The following is a 15,517-nucleotide window of genomic DNA, read 5'->3' on the forward strand; positions in this document are numbered from 1 at the left end:
TAGTTATTTCAGGGTAATTAAATTATACAGTAAAGCATACGAACATGCAGACACAGACAATCTTACTGATGCACACAAATAGGCTCATTGACAGAAACTCTCAATGACACACACAGACAAAGTTACTGGCACACACACAAATTTAGTACATACAAACTCTGATACACACACAAGCTTACTACAGACAAGCTCACTGTCACACACACACGCTCACTACAGACAAGCTCACTCATGCGCACACACTCTCCCTACAGACAAGCCCATTGACACACACATGTTCCCTACAGAAGAGCTCATTAACACACAGATTCACTACAGACAAGCTCACTGACACACACAAACTCATTAGCAGGCGCACACACACACAGAGGCTCCCTCACCAGCAGATGCACGCGCGCACACACACACACAGATGCTCGCTCGCTCACTCACTAGCAGATGCACACACACAAAGGCAGACAGTCACTGACACTGAGGCAAACATCCACACATACAGAGACAGGCAGACCGTCACACACACAGGCAGACCGTCACACACAAAGGCAGACAGTCACACGCACGCAGTCACACACAGACAGTCACACACACAGGCAGACCGTCACACACACACACAGACAGTCACACAGACAGTCACACACACAGACAGTCACACACAGTCACACACACATTTTGTTTTACTTGAAACCCACTAAGCCTCCCTACCTTTGGGAGAGCTGAGTGGGTCTTTCCTGGGGTCCAGTGGGGCTGCACTTATCCTGTGTGCGAGGGAGCAGTACTCTGCCTGTAGCTCCTCTCTGCACCCTCGCGCTGTGTAATGATGCCGGGGCCGGAATGACGTCATATTCTGGCTCCCGGCATCATTACATAGCATGAGGGAGCAGAGAGCAGCTGCAGAGTACTGCTCCCTCGCGCGCCGCCCACAATGCTCCTCCTCCTACCTCCATGCTCCCGCGGGCGGCCGCCTGCAATATTCCCTGTGACGGCCGCTGCCACACTAAGAGAGCTGGCACATCCCAGATGCCAGGGCAAAATTTTTAGTCGCCTTAGCGACCTGGCGCCTGGGATTTGTTGAGCCCTGGGTTAATGCACAGCCATCACAAGTTAATTTTATTCATAAATAAAGTGAGAAGTGACCAATAAAAGGAAAAAATGGAGGAGGAAAAATGCTTTCGATATCAGCTATTGAGGGACACAGACTAGCATTGGTTTTACCTGTGTGGAAAATAGCCTGTAATTAATCCTAGTATGAACCTAGGTTATTAACATCTCTAGAGCTTAGGCCACTTACATCAACTTTAAATAGGAGAGATGTCAGTTAAGAATAAAAACTAGTCTCCTTGTTTGAACATGATGACGTAACGCCGGCATGCCAGAGGCACAGAGAAGGAGTGTGTGGAACCATGAAGATCAAATGTTAGTCAGGAATATTCTAGACGATATTGATGTTGTTAATTTGGAGGTTTTTGTCATAAGCTTGCTAAAAGACCTCTCACTGGAGACACACGTTTGAAAGAATACATTGTCTACAAAAGCCAAAAGGAATAGAAGAATCAAAACCGAGAGATGTAATGGTAATATTTCCAGTACACTCGTTTAAAGTGAAATTGCTTAGAGCCAATAGAGAACATCCAACAGCAAATCCAAAATTCAAGAATATCATACTATTGCAAGACCTCTCCTTTCAAACAAGAAGATGGTGTAACTCTTTTTCTGCAAAAATATTTCTATCCTGAAACAAAGCAATGTAAAATGTATATGGGGCTTCCCTGATTTCTCTAAAGTTCCTTGGAATGGAAAAAATAATATCCTTTGACTCAATAGAAACCTCTAGGCCTGGATAAAACAAAGAAAATAATGCAATACTAGCAATTTTAATCATATATATATATATATATATATATATATATATATATATATATATATATATATATATATATATATATTAGACTATGAAATCTTTAAGGAATAATCTTTAATTTTGAGCATACATTGGAGCCTGTGTGGCATTACAATAATTTTTCACAACCGTGGGATTAGATACCTTATAATGAGTATTAAAAGTTATTACACTGCGACACGCCTACTCACCCAGCAGCCTGATATGACTGCAATTTATAAATGGCACACTACCCGAATACACAAAGACTACAAAGCAAATACTACCGGCAACCTCTGTCCAGCACAGCACCCAGCACAACAGCACCCACACAGGGGATTTGTTCACAGAGCATACAGACAATCTGTTATAAAGTTTCCAAGTTACAGACCCACTAAGAGACCGCACGCATCCCAAATTACACCACAAGCAACTACAGCGCAGGATATACACCTAGCTTACAAACAAAATCACTATTATTTAGTGCTCAACTAGACTCACACTACCCTCTTAAACTCCTCGCAAGTCGCACCTAACTTTAGAGAAACACCACATTTTACTATGAACACTTCCAAGCTACACTACACCTCTGAATGTTGAAGTTCATGTACCATAAAATAATGTGCAGATAATTGAGCCACTGTCTAAAATTTATATAACGACTAATGAGAAGATGTGAGAGGAAGGGGAAGGAGGATTCATTTTATTTGAAATCACTGAGTATTAAAACTCACTGTTTACTTAGACAGCAATGGATAACATAATACCAGAATAATATACATTTCCCCTTTTTATTAACTCTCTTGAACTCGATATAAACTTTTAAATAGCTTGTCCCTCTCCCCTCTGTACGTCATTATAAATGACATTGCAACAAATTGAATATTTATCAATTCTGTTTGGATAAACCCAGCAATAGGGGCTGGATTTCTTTTCCTTAAGGTGTGTGTTTTTTTTTTTTTTTTATCAACCCCATTTTTTCGGAACACTGAACATAAGTGTTTTTATGTGATGTATTATTCTCTTTTTGTGCTGTTGTGAGGAGTGATATGTTGGACCGGTGAGGGTTTTCCAGTTTTTTTTTTTCAATTTGACAATTTTTATTTTCATAGGAAATGGGGTACAGAAGGTAAGAGGGGAGGGGGGAATATTGCCATTCAACAATGCATTATTACGAAATTTACAGTTTCTTCAGAAACTTCGGCCCCACCTGTATAGGTAGGGGTTAAACTGCTGTACAACATACATGTAATGGCATTGATTTGCGCTTGTGGACACATTGTATCCCAGTACCACTGGTGGTATCCCTGGGACTTGTGGGCATAGTGCTAGTATTCATGTTCACCAACTTTCATCTTTCCATCCATGTAGTTATACATATACCCCTATGTTTGATTATCTAACGACTTGTTGCCGCTTGGGAACAGTCTTGGTGTGGAGCTCAATTCTTGCATTGCTTCAAGCGGGTTGGGGAGGGGCTTAGAGAAAGGGGGGCGCGGGGGGCAATAGAGAATGGGCTGTGGTATAACATATACCAACAGGGTCTGCAACATAAACATCATCAACGTATCTGCACTTCATTTTTAGTTTAGTGTAAATTAAAACTCATGTATGGTGTCCCCCCTCACGGGCCGCCCCGTCTAGGTCGGGCCATCCAAACCCAGGGCGCACGCGCGTGGTGGACACCTGCTCCCACCGCCCATGTATTCATAGGTGGGAGAGCTTGCTATTGGCTTTAGTCTGGCCTGAGACCTTCCCCTCTTTCCATGTATGAGTCTCCCCTCTACCGTGTGTAGTTGCCTCGTTTCATGTCAAGTGACACTATTTTGTTCTATGTATGTCATCCATTTGGTGTGTGCTTCCCTAATTGTATGGTTCGTTCTTAAGTATTTACTAGCCATGTGTTCGTATTCCCAATTTGTGGAGATTTGACATATCAGTGCTTGTTTGGTTGGCGGTTGGGGCTGTTTCAAACATCTGGCTATCAGAGTTGCCGCTGCTATTAGGGTTTGGAATATTATTTGTCTCTCCGGTTTGTGCCAGAGATTGAGGTGCATGAAGAGCAGGCCTTGTTCTGGTGTCAAGTGATATGTGTTCCCTATCGTGTGGGTGATAATTTCCTCCACTTGCTTCCAATATGGGGTCAGAGCTCGACAGGTCCACCATATGTGGAACATCGTTCCCCGTTCCCCGCAATTTTTCCAGCATTCCGACTTGGTGCCTGGATATATTGTGGCCAGTCTGTCTGGGACCATGTACCATCTATATAGGACTTTTATCATCGTTTCTAAGTGCGAGGCACACATGGTGAGGCCCTTATGTGCTCTGAAAGCTAGCTTCCAATCCCTTTCCTCTAACACGTGTCCCAGGTCGGCGTGCCATTTGTCTCTGAAGTCTGTTTGGGAGTTGGTGTGTGTGTTTGTCAGGATCGTATATAGTTTGGAGATGATTTTTGTGGGAATTGTTTCAGTCAAGCACAGTTGTTCCAGGGGGTGTTTGGGCTGCTGTTCGGGGCTGACATGTCCACACAAAGGATTTTAGCTGTAGGTAGGGAAAAATGTGTTTGGCCGGTAGAGAGAACTTGGACTGCAGTATCGGAAACGGTATTATTTTACCCCCCTCACACAACTGTTGCACATGAGTGCAACCTCCCGTGAGCCATGGTATGAAATCGAAGTTGTGGATATGCGCTTGAATACTCGCTATTGGCATGTTTCCTATGTAAGGGCCTCCTCCTCCCATGAAGGCTTTAGCCTTCTCCCACACTTGTAGCATAACCCTCGTTGGAGGCAACATGTCAGCGGTTTTCAGGTTTGGTGCGTGAGGTGTCCAGTATATGTGTCTTAGGCCGTGTGTGCAGGCCCACTGAGATTCTATGTACACCCATTGAGGGGGATCTTTCCCTGAGTTTGAGATTGCAACAGCTGCCAACTGCGTGGCGTAGTAATACACCTTTAAGTCCGGCATCCCCAGACCCCATTCTGTCACCGGTTTTTGTAAGAGTCTTGTGGCCACCCGTATTTTACGGTTCGCCCACACGAATCTCACCATAAGTGTTTGTAGCGTTGCAAAGTATTTCCCCAGTACCTGTATGGGGATTGTGCGTAAGAGGTATAGGAGTTTAGGGAGTAGGGTCATTTTAAATGCTGCTAATCTACCCAGCCACAATAGGAATTTTCCCTCCCATGATCGAAGTGTGTCTTCAACCGATTTGGTAAGTTTGGCGAAATTAAGTTTGAACAGGTTGGGCAGGTGGGGGGGTATATGTACCCTTAGAAATTTGAGGTTATCTGTCCGCCAATCGAATGAGAAGGTGTCTCTAAGCTGTCTCAAAAGGTCCTTGCGGATCCCTATGCCCATGGCTTGGGACTTGGCGACGTTTAGTTTGTAGTAGGAATTGAGTCCGTATTCCTTAATGCTTTCCATTAGGTGTGGCAGGGATATCATGGGCTGGGTCAATGTCAATAAGACATCATCCGCGAATAAGTTGATCTTAAATTCCTTTTCCCCTATTTTTATGCCATGGATAGCTTTGTTCGCCCTGATGAGTGCCGCCAGCGGCTCGAGAGCTAGTACATAAGGCAGGGGGGAGAGCGGGCAACCTTGCCTCATTCCGTTTGTTATAGTGAAGGTTTCAGATGTGAAGCCTGCCGTAACCACCTGTGCAGACGGGTTATGGTATAGAGCCCCGACCGCTGAGCGGAACGTCTCCGGCAGTCCGAATTTGCATAGGACCGCTTCCAGAAATCCCCAGCCCAGGCGGTCAAAGGCCTTTTCTGCATCTAGTGAAATGACTAGGCATTCCATACAATGTTTCTGTGCGCTGTGTATAATATCTATGGCCTTCCTTGTGTTATCGCCTCCCTGGCGTCCCTTCACAAACCCCACCTGGTCATCATGTATCACCTGTGGGAGTATGTCGCTCAGTCTTGTAGCGTAAATTTTAGCAAAAAGTTTTTTGTCGGTGTTGAGTAACGAAATCGGGCGAAAGTTTTGCGGTTGTGTTGGCGGTTTTCCGGGCTTGGGAAGCGTGATTATGTGTGCTTTTAGTGCCTCCTGAGGCAGTGCACGGTGCATAACAGCCTCTTTAAATGCGTTTGTTATGTATGGAGCTAAAATCTGTTGGAATTGCTTATAATACCCGTTTGCAAAGCCATCTGGGCCTGGGGCCTTATCCGCGGGCAGTGTGGCTATGGCTTTAATCACTTCAAGTTCCGTGATGGGGGCTGAGAGGGAGTCTTGTTAGGTGGAGGTAAGTTTGGGTAGTTTAATTTTGTTCAAGAACTCGCTTATTTTAAGTTCCCGTGGTTGGGGGGTGGTTCGGTCGTTTCCAAGGTTGTAAAGCGATTCATAATATTTGGCAAAAACGTTACTAATGTACTTGGGTGCTACTATTTTGTGTCCTGTTGGGGATATCATGTACGCTATTTTTTGGGCTGCCTGTTGTGTCTTAATTCTCTTTGCTAGTAGTTTGCCTGCTGTGTTGCCCTGCGAGTAGTTCCTAGCTTTGAGTCTTTTAAGATGTCGCCCCACTTGTTCTAAAGACAATTTGTGTATGCGCTCCGTCACTTGTATAATATGTGCCTTCAGTTCCTTCGTGGGTGCATTTTGGTTTTGTATTGTATGACGTTGGAGATCTTTTTGATAAGTTAGTAGTTGTGAGTTGGCCTGCTGTTTTAGAAAAGATGCTCTCCGTATGAGCAAGCCTCTTATGACCGATTTGTGTGCCTGCCATAATGTGGTTCTTGAGACGTCAGTGGAGTCATTGTCCTGAAAGTAATGCAGTATGCCTGCCTTCAGTTCATTGGAAAAGTCGCTGTCTCGCAGTAGTGTTGTGTTTATGCGCCAGGGGCTTCTGTGAGTAGGGTCGTACATGTTTTTGAGCGTCAGTTCCACTGGAGCGTGGTCGGACCACGTTATGGGTCCTATTTCACAGTCAGTTATCTGTGTCATGTCTGGACCTGAAATGAGGAACCCGTCAATGCGGGAGTAGGTGTTATGTACTGTGGAGAAAAATGTGTATCCCCTCTCTCCCACATGGTGGGCTCTCCACACATCATAAAAGTGGTGGCAATGGAGGAGGTTTCTCAGTGCTCTGCTTTGTTTTTTGAGTGGGGCGTTCCGCACTTTTGACGCGGCTAGTGTCGTATCGATCGTGGGATCAAACACATGGTTAAAATCTCCACATATTATAGTGGTGCCTTGTTGGGTGTGCTGCAAATTTATTATGGTTTTATTTGGTTCGTGTTCGGGGCGTAGATATTCGCTATAGTGTACGGCATGTCGTTGAGTGTGCCTGTTATGATAACATATCTGCCGTCTGGGTCAATATGGTGTGAGTGAGGAAGGTACGCTACGTTTTTGCTGATTAATATCGACGTACCTCTTGTCTTGTTAGTCGTGGTCACATGAAATTGAATAGGGAAGTCGTGTTGTAAGATAGTGGGATGTGAGCCTGTTGTGAAGTGTGTCTCTTGTAGACACAGCACGTCTATTCCCTTTTGTTTGATTTCTTTATAGAGAAGGTGTCGTTTAACCGGGAAATTTAGTCCTCTGACATTATGTGTGTAAACTTTCACGGTGGGAGGTGGTCATATTCCTGTGTGTGGCCTTGTGTAGTTAGTCTATATGCGGGGGGTCCCTGTTGTCCCAGTTCCCTCGAACCCAGGGTGTGTCCCCTATGTACCTCTTGATGCGCCAACGCTCGTTCTGGCTTGGAAGAGTGCTGTCTCATAGCCTCAACCCCAATCCATGGTCTCTGTTGCCCTTTGAAGTGCATTCTGTTAACAGCAGACATAGCAAACATAAACGTACAAACAGTAACAATAACAACAAGGGAAAGAACGAATAAAGCCTGATCTGCCGGGTATCCGGCTGTGCACCTGCTCACAGTGCAATGGGGGTGGAAGCTTACGGCTTCCGTCTTGGCTGCAGTTCTGCGGCCTCGGCCTATGTGATAAAATTGTATGGTTTGGTTACTGTGACTGTATCAATCCTAAGGCCCGTAGGGTGCGGTTTTGGGGCCTATGAGGTCTTGTGGTTCCCTCTGGATAAGGGGTCAGTCTCGAGCAATAATGGTCCCAGCACCCAGAAAAGTGTACAAATTCCAGAATATATAGATATCCGAGTAAGCACCTACACGGATATGGCACAGCTAATATTTTATCCCTTTTTTTTTGTTTTGTTTTGTTTGGTATCCTGCTTTAAGGAGACTCTGGGGGGGGGGGGGGAGACAGTTGTCCGATGACTGTTAGTAGAGTATGTGTCCTCTCATTGTGGCCCTCGGGCGGCAAACTGCCTATCTCACCCCTGCAGGGGTTGTTCCTCTCCCACCCCGTGCACGTTAGGGCCTCTGTGGCGGGTGTGTGTAAATCAGAGCGCGCTATGTTCGGCCCCCCGCCTCACAACCCCGACCACCAGGTATCCCGTCTCCCACTAACATATATCTCACCCATGTAAGTTTGTTATATGTGCTACCCGACATCACTATAAAACAACATGAATACAAGCCTGAACCCGTTGGACAGGATATCATCTGCCATATTCACAGTCCCAGCACCTCCTCACAGGGGCATATCAGGTCTTGGTTTTCCTCCATGATGGAGTGAGTCTCTGAGTCCCTTGCCCTTTAGTTTGCACTTCGATGCCCCAGCTGTGAAGGGCTTTCTTTCCGTCTTCTGGAGTGTGCATGATAGTTGTCTTCCCGTTCCTCTGTACCACTAGTTTAACCGGGTAGCCCCACCTGTACGGTAGATGTAGTTGGCGAAGATGCGTTGTAATGTCAGAGAACTCTTTTCTTCTTTTCAGCGTGAACGCCGAAATGTCAGCATAGATGGAGATGTGCTGGTAGGTCGAGAGAGTGTTCCCTTTGTTCCGTGCTCGATTCGCTCTCATAATTTCCTCTTTAATGTGGAAATAGTGTAGACGGATAAGGGTGTCTCTGGGCGTTTCTGCAGGCAAAAAGGCTGGTTTCGGAATTCTGTGTGCCCGGTCCATCAGGAACATATCTTGTGGCACATCTGGGGAAAGGGCCTTGAACATGACTGTAAGGTAGGTTTTAAGATCAGACAGGCCAACACTTTCGGCTATGCCTCTTATTCTGAGATTGTTGCGCCGTCCCCTGTCCTCCATATCAGCAATTTTCTCTTCTTGGGCTGTAAGACGGGCTTTAAGGCTATCCAGTGTTGCCGCCATATTGTTGTAGGCCTCTTCATGTTCTGCCATCTTATTTTCGATCGTTGACGTCCTTTCCCCCAGCTCCTTGAAATCTGATCTGAGGTCCGTTATAGATGTCTGAAAAGACACTTGCAGCTTGTCAGCCATCGAATTCAGGAGGGCTTGCAGGATCCCCTTTGTGACTGGGAGGTCTGCAGTTCCCGACTCCTGGGCTGCGCCGGTGTCCTCTTCCCCGCCATCTTGGGTTTCCTCGTGGGAAGTTTGACCCCGCGTTTGGCTAGATTTAACTCCGAAAAAATTAGACTTGTCGCCTCTTTCCGTCTGGTGACGCTGTTTAGGTTGGGACATCTTGTAAATTATAGTGCCCCTGCAGCTGGTCACTGTTTGCTTCTATGTTTAGGCCTTAGCAGCTCGGAGCTCCTGCTACATGCAGCCGCTCTCGCTGGAGTCCAGGACACGCCCCCCGAGGGTTTTCCAGTTTTAATTGTGCACTGGACACAAACCAGGACAAAAATTCTAACAAATGGAAAATTGGACCCAAGAGCAGGCAAACAAGGCAGTAATTAGAGTATTATGTAAATTTGATCTTTTTGACTTATGGAGTAGGAGATCATTTTATGATGGACTTTATTGTAGTCCCCATCATCTGTACCTTCAGGCAGACTATGTAAGTTGCTTTACTTTTCTTATGTTTTAGTCACCCTGTATCCATTAAAGTAGCAGAGTGTCTGTAATGTTATTGTTTATATTGTGTGTGTGTATACTGTTAAATGCATTACCTGCTTTCCTGAACTGTTGAGTGTTGCTACTAACAGATGGATTTGGCTATGGAGCATGTGTAGTGCCCTCTGTTGGTAGCAACAGCAATATGCTCTACCTGAATAGCAAGGCTGGTTAATTTGCATATTCAGGTAGATTTGCATATTGCAGGCAGGAGAGGTATTTTCTGTTAAAGGAACACTATAGTCACCTAAATTACTTTAGCTAAAAAAAGCAGTTGTAGTGTATAGATCATTCCCCTGCAATTTCACTGCTCAATGCACTGTCATTTAGTAGTTAAATCACTTTGTTTCTGTTTATGCAGCCCTAGCCACACCTCCCCTGGCTATGATTGACAGAGCCTGCATTGAAAAAAAAACTGGTTTCACTTTCAAACAGATGTAACTTACCTTAAATAATTGTATCTCAATCTCTAAATTGAACTTTAATCACATACAGGAGGCTCTTGCAGGGTCTAGCAAGCTATTAACATAGCAGGGGATAAGAAAATCTTAATTAAACAGAACTTGCAATAAAGAAAGCCTAAATAGTGCTCTCTTTACAGGAAGTGTTTATGGAAGGCTGTGCAAGTCACATGCAGGGAGGTGTGACTAGGGTTCATAAACAAAGGGATTTAACTCCTAAATAGCAGAGGATTGAGCAGTGAGGCTGCATGGGGCATGTTCTGTACACCAAAACTGCTTCATTAAGCTAAAGTTGTTCAGGTGACTATAGTGTCCCTTTACTTATTGTATTTCCCACCCGTTTATAAATATGTAATTGTGATATAATATGTTGTCTGCTATGATTTGACTGTTTGTATTTTTATTGAGTTGTAACAGCAATGTTTATGTAATGATCATATGGACTAGTCCCAAGTAAAATAAAGTTTTGTATGTTAGTTCCTTTTGGAACTTGTGTCCTGTGTGGATTTGTAGGGATCCCAGTGACAGAGTCTTCGGACCTGTTTGCTGGTTGCAGGATCCCTCTAGTCCTGGAAAAAACAAGAGAGCTAGGCCTGGGAGCCGCAAGTGTCTTTTTTAAGACAATAGCTGTATATACCATTGCAGGGTTGCAGTGTATGAGTCAGAGGGGACGTTACCCTCCTAGAAGGAGAGCAGCAGTCTGGTCGGGTGGAAAAGCTCCACAAGGACCCCCGTCAAGCTTCAGCATTCCAGGGTCCCTGCAAGCGGCTAGGGAGTGGACTGGGTTGAGGTACTCGGTTGGAGTACAGGCAAGATAGCCATACCTGCATTTTAGAGGTAACTGGTGAAGTGACTGCTTCTCAGGAATATCAGGAATGTAAGACATAACTGAAAATATTGATTCAACTTGATTACTATTTTGAGGAAAAGTGGCTGGGTACTGGCAGGCTAGATAAATGCCAAGCGGCGAAGAATTACGCTATTGGACATGACAGATGAGTCCCTACTAATTGCCCAGCAGCATGAGAGGCGCTACCTATGTGTTGGCCCGAGGGGAGATTGAGGCCACCGAACGTTGTGGTAGGGTTTTGACCTCTCGGTGATAATTAAAGCATAAGATAGAATGGGAGTGACATGGGAGGCCCTCTGTATGCGACCATGCGAGGCAGCTAACTATGATTTGGCCCGAGGGACGAATACCTCCGAGTAGGAGGATGGGTGTCGGCCCCGCGGGACCACTAGCTTATGGATTGAGAACAGAAACAGAAACCTAGTTGGACAACCTAAATCTCAGAAGGCCAGTACCACTATAAAATTAGAAAATATACAGGGTTATGACATTGTACCTGATAAAGTTTGAGTTAGGCTAATGCTAAGCAGAAAAATAAGAATGAGAGGTGGCAGTAGAAAACATGCGGCGACCTATGGATAGGACGTGCATGAGTATTTGTGCGTATGGGTATATAGCAGTGGGCCAGATCATAGGCCCCCCCGAAGTAAAATAAAGGAACCTACCAGCTACTCTTGGTGAGCAGTGAGAATATGACAGAGGCAGATGACGGGTTTGTGTTTGTAAAGCAACCGTCAGTATGACCAGGGCACCTAAGGAAAGTGAAATGTCAATGCCCACGAAATACTAAGTTATAGTAGTAAAACCTAGAATAGTAATATAACCACATCATTAACCTAATAGGGCAAATATTCTGACAAAGTTGACACAAATCAAGTTATCTGAAAATCATAAGCTTAATTCCCATAATGAAACCTGTGAAAACATCATGAAAAAAAAATCAGCTATATATAGATATATTAAACCAGTTTAAAGTTATATACAAACCACAACTCATCAGCACCTAATTTTAACTGTAATACATTTTGTTTATCAATAGTTGGCATCTGACCTAACAACCAGGCCAAGCAGTTGAATTCGTGGATAGTCTCATAGCTATCAAACTGCCGAACGGGGAGGATTCCCCTGCATAGAATAACAGTTTAAACCAAATCGTTCGCATGTATTGCAAACTAGAAATGGATGAAAATGACTTGATGAAACATACGAACATACAGAGAAAAAACGAACCAAATGACTGTGTTCGTGTATTTAAAGCACGAAATTGACACTTATAGCAAAGCTTTGTATAAAACCAACTGGAAATTTCTAACGAACGTGCCTGCAAATAGACGAATGGCTATGTACGTTAAGGAACAGAGAGTTTAACCGAACGCCCATTGTAAACGAAAGCCCTACCGTGAAAACGTGTCACGTTGCGACCGTCGAGTCACGGTAAGGACTTTGACTTATGGTTCAGGAATCAGTAGCCGTGCCAAGACTGGGCTGCGAGGACGCCGGAAGGGGCCATGGGATAACGAACTCTTTGGAAAGCGGTCAGGTAAGCGTAGAACTGGAGCCAGGACCACGAGGGACAGCAGGTAAGCGAAACAAAATGGCGGTCTGAACGGAAGTAATCCTCTCAGACTCGCCAGACAATCCACAATAAGGTGGGAGTGGATTGGCAGCCCTTTTAAGGGGAATTCAAGCCCCTCCCACAACTACAGGCCAAGCCTTACATATATACACACACACACACCTATAATACGTGTGTATATAATGTGTGTATATTTATATACACACAAACACACACACTTTTATTTCCTATATATGCATACTATAATTAAAGCATTTTATAATATATATAATACATATATAATGCATATATATATATATATATATATATATATATATATATATATATATATATGATTTCATTACAAGTGTATTTTGAGATATATATGTATAATGCACTTATAATAACATCATATATATTCATTATATATGTATAATATATTATAACATGTTTTAATTATTTTATAATATAATATACATGTATAATATATATTATATATATATATATATATATATATATATATATATATATAAATGGTTTTTTTTTTATTTTTTAGCAGCCTGTGGGACTGTCTCACAGCTTAGACCATCCCCCTGCTGGCAGCTCCTAGACTCCTATTGCGGCGATGTGATCATGGTGACCACATAGCTCTGGAGGGCCGGGGTGGCTGGAGCTGCTGCAGGGGGAGTGCTGGTTTCTCCAGCAGTCTCCCCCCACAACCGTGATCACTGCGGATTGCTGGTCCAGGTAAGTCCAATGCTCCTATTTGCCACGGACGTACCGAGTACTCCTTAAAGGGAAACTCCAGTGCCAGAAAAACGATCCGTTTTTCTGGCACTGGAGGATCCCTCTCCCTCCCACCCACCAATCCCCGGTTACTGAAGGGGTGAAAACCCCTTCAGTCACTTACCTGGTACAGCGGCGATGTCCCTCGCCGCTGTCTCCGCCTCCGCGACGCTCCTCCTAGTGATTACGTCGGCCGGTGGGCGAGACTAATCTCGCTCACCGGCCGAGGAGACCTAATGCGCATGCGCGGAAATGCCGCGCATGCGCATTACGTCTCCCCATAGGAAAGCATTGAAAAATCATTTCAATGCTTTCCTATGGGGTTTTGAGCGACGCTGGAGGTCCTCACACAGCGTGAGGACGTCCAGCGACGCTCTAGCACAGGAAACCTGTGCTAGAAACAAGGAAGTGACCTCTACTGGCTGTCTAATAGACAGCCACTAGAGGTGGAGTTAACCCTGCAATGTAAATATTGCAGTTTATGAAAAACTGCAATAATTACACTTGCAGGGTTAAGGGTAGTGGGAGTTGGCACCCAGACCACTCCAATGAGCAGAAGTGGTCTGGGTGTCTGAAGTGTCCCTTTAACGACCGATTGTTTTTTTTTGTCAGATGTACGTAGTATATACAAATACAAAAAGAGAAGTCCTGCGCTCACTCCCATCACTAAAGGGCTGGCAGCAAGGACCACAATACACATCAGCCCCAATATATAGTAAAAATCAAAGAAAATAAAAAGTTACCTGCCCTCTTTCCTTGTACGTAGTATGTCCTCGGTTGTCATTAAGGGGATATATATATATATTTTTTTTTTTTTTCATTGTACGTGTATTTTGATATAAATATATATTAACATCAAAATACAGTCAGAATAAAATATATATATATAATTTTTTAAAATACATATATGTCTATATACATGTGTAATTTTACTCTGTGTATTTTTATTTTATATATATTATACTTTTTTTATATATATTTATATATATTTACTGAGTGCCTCGACCCTTCAGAGGAGCAATCACCTGATGTTCGACGGCGGCCACCGGCAGTGAGGGGGGGGTATTGCAGCACTTTAATTCCCCGCGGACGTATCAGGTATCCTTAAGGACCGTTTTTTGACAGACGTACCTGATATGTCCAAGGTCACAAAGGGGTTAAATATTGAAATCTCACATATGGGATGATATAAATCATTAATTAACACCAGAAAAGCAATATATTTTTTACATTTACAAGAGAATCAATACAAATTGATCAATAAATGTATTTAGTCCCCTCGAGAGCAGCCAAAATGTTTCCTTTGATATCAGAGATGTGTTGGTGGAGCTGCACTCCGATCAACTCTCAGTTGAGAAAGCTATTTACTTTCATCCATCATTTGAGAGGTCAGAGACTCGCCTGTGGAACTCACTTCCCTCCTCCATTGCTCACCCAGTCTCCACTCCTTAAAGAAATCATTAAAAACTGACTTCTTCTAAAAGTGTAGGTAAACTCAAAAAACATTTGTCTTGTAGACAGATATTGCGTAGGGTGAGAAGAAGCTGTTGATGATCAACAGTGTCAAAAGTCGCAGAAAGGTCAAGGATAATTAGGATAGAGTAGTGACTACGAGATTTTGCAGCGAGTAGATCATTGGATACTTTGGTCAGTTCCGTTTCTACAGAGTGCTTAGTGCAGAAACCAGACTGAAGCGGGCATAGCAGAGAATTGGACTTGAGGAAGTCTGTCAATCTCGCATACACAACTCTTTCAAGGATCTTGGATGCAAAAGGCAGTAGCGAGATAGGACGGTAGTTGGATGGGGAGTTAGTGTCAAGGTTGGGCTTCTTTAGAATTGGAGTTACAGTTGCATGTTTAATGGGCGATGGAAATATGCCAGAGGAGAGATAGAGATTGAGAATTTTAGTGAGAGGTAGAGAAAGATAAGAAGACAGAGTACGGATGAGATGCGAGGGAATTGGATCTAGGGAGCAGATGGTGGGGCGGGAGGACTGGAGCAGAGCAGAAACCTCTTCCACTGTAGTGGGTGCGCATGAACAGAGAAAAGCAAAGGGAGTGAGGTTGGGTGAAGTATTTTAAGGGGAAAA

At 44.0% G+C, this 15,517-nt stretch overlaps 1 protein-coding gene across 1 annotated transcript in view; it reads right to left on the reverse strand.

Moving 5' to 3' along the window:
* LOC134585705 (proton-coupled folate transporter-like) overlaps positions 1-15,517 on the reverse strand; it is a 542,847-nt gene that overhangs the window by 42,591 nt on the left and 484,739 nt on the right. The window lies entirely within an intron of this gene.

Source organism: Pelobates fuscus, chromosome 2, assembly GCF_036172605.1.
Source record: "Pelobates fuscus isolate aPelFus1 chromosome 2, aPelFus1.pri, whole genome shotgun sequence".
Lineage (NCBI taxonomy): Eukaryota > Metazoa > Chordata > Amphibia > Anura > Pelobatidae > Pelobates > Pelobates fuscus.